This window comes from Octopus bimaculoides, chromosome 3 (assembly GCF_001194135.2).
Source record: "Octopus bimaculoides isolate UCB-OBI-ISO-001 chromosome 3, ASM119413v2, whole genome shotgun sequence".
Lineage (NCBI taxonomy): Eukaryota > Metazoa > Mollusca > Cephalopoda > Octopoda > Octopodidae > Octopus > Octopus bimaculoides.
In genome coordinates this window covers 60,930,576-60,932,548 of record NC_068983.1, presented here as the reverse complement: position 1 = coordinate 60,932,548, position 1,973 = coordinate 60,930,576, and the positions used below count along the sequence as shown (strand labels likewise).

General features: G+C 37.2%; 1 long non-coding RNA gene across 1 annotated transcript in view; it reads left to right on the top strand.

The window, feature by feature from the left end:
• The window catches only part of LOC106882200 (uncharacterized), a 17,203-nt gene that overhangs the window by 10,947 nt on the left and 4,283 nt on the right, over positions 1-1,973 (top strand). Inside the window, exon 2 of the long non-coding RNA XR_001410963.2 lies at positions 1,801-1,852. This is a non-coding gene — a long non-coding RNA (uncharacterized LOC106882200). The remainder of the gene's footprint in view (positions 1-1,800; positions 1,853-1,973) is intronic.

Genomic DNA, 1,973 nt, shown 5'->3' with positions numbered 1-1,973 from the left:
ATCTTTAGGAGAGTGGGTTATATATCTTTAGATATACACCTAACTTTCCTACATTAAATTGGAAGAGAACTGATCGCAGAAACTCCAAACTGATCAACAACAACAAATATTTATTGTTCGGTGGAAAATAAAACAGCTTCTAATTGTCCGGTTTTAGAGTAGCCTGAAATGTAGATGTACGGTTCTTCGAGCTGGTGTCGTTATAGAGACAACTTGGTTCAACCACACTCAAATGGGAGAGCTTGCTTAGACGTCTTGCTTGGTCGCTGTCTGGCTTGGTAAGAGACAGTCTAATAGCGGGAACGCTTCGATGTTGAAACCCACGCATGTGTGGTTAAGGATTCAGCAATGGCGTCGGCCTTTTGGCGCCAATGTGACGTCACTACAAATCCTTAAAACGGATACAAGAGAAATTTCCACCATATAAGAAGCTAATCAATCATGAATAACTTTCAAAAAGATTTGAAGGCTTTCTTTTCGATCGTTGGCTGCACTGAGGTCGGTAAAAACAACAGACTATCTGCTACCAAATTGAACTTACGAACGAGATCGAAGTCTAAATACCATATTCACTTGTTTATTTTGCTTTTTTTTGTGCCTGGTCTCTGTTACTTTCTCTGTAACAAAAATAAAGCGATAACATAAAACACTTCATATCCTTATGCGAATTAACACGTAAAACCGCATGCAGTTTTAAAAGTCAATGTTATTTTTAAAAAATCTTCGAGGGCTGCTTTCAGTTATAGTTGCTTAGGTATTCACAATTAGGCCCCGCATGATAAGAACAGAGTGTCTTTTATGCCATGCTGTGAACAAGAAATTGCATATGTGGGGTGTCGACTGTGTCAATTGATCATTAAATTAAATACTTTTCACAGAAATTTGTAAATTACATTTACATGTGTATCACTTAGTCGTTAACTTTCACTCTTAGTTTAAGGTGTGCTTTAATTCTATTGCCCTAAGATAATGTAATTACACAGGAAGATCAACAGCAATATATTTTAGGTTTTTCAAAGAAGACTGGCAGTTGCCCTTGTATGCGAATCTCCTCTCTTCACTTCTCCGATGTTGTCAAAACGAAACACTTATGCAGCTTAGCACCAGCCACGTCATAAGCCTTGCTGTAAGAATGTAAAAACCCCGGAAGAGATACAGTAAGGTATCTTGACCGACCTGCTATCACTTTCACCAATCCACCTGCCTTGGACTGATACTGTTTTCATAAACCCCGGAAGGCTAAGTTCAACTCGGCAGGATTTGAACTCGGAAAGCGAGACGCTCTATCCAACGACCTTGGCACTCTGCCAATTCTTTATCTTAATAAGTTAAAGTAGATAATACTTTGAAGAATAAAACTGAAATGTATTGCAGTTGATCTTTTCTATGTAATTAACGACATTATTTTAGTGCGATAGAATTAAAGCATACATCAAATCGGGAGTAAAAGATGAAGACTTGAAATTTTCAAAAAAGAAATATTTCATTTCATGATCGATTGACATGGTTGATACCCCGCATGTTCTTTTATTCTTTTATTTTTTTGTCAGCCATGCGGCTGCGGCAATTTTCTTGTTCACAGCGTGGCATAAAAGACACACCTGCTCTTTCTCTGCGACACCTAACTTAATCCATCACCTAATTTATCACCACCATCTTGTCATTATAGTATCAATAAAACTCATGTTGGTGACTACACCATATATCCCGTCTACCGTTAAACATCAGCAAAGTTGAAATTCTTTAAATTAATTTCTTAAAGTCAAAAGTCAGAGCTGTTTCCTTGTCTTTCTTTCCCAGGTTGCAGAAGAAAAATCAATCGATCAAATAATTGCAGACGCTTCCGAATCAAGTAAGTAGTCTTACGCTTCAATTCTTTTATCGAAATTTCATCACATATCTGTATTCTCGTTAGTCTCTCCCACGTATCTACTTAAAATCATTCAAAACGTTTCAAAAGAATGCAATGGGAA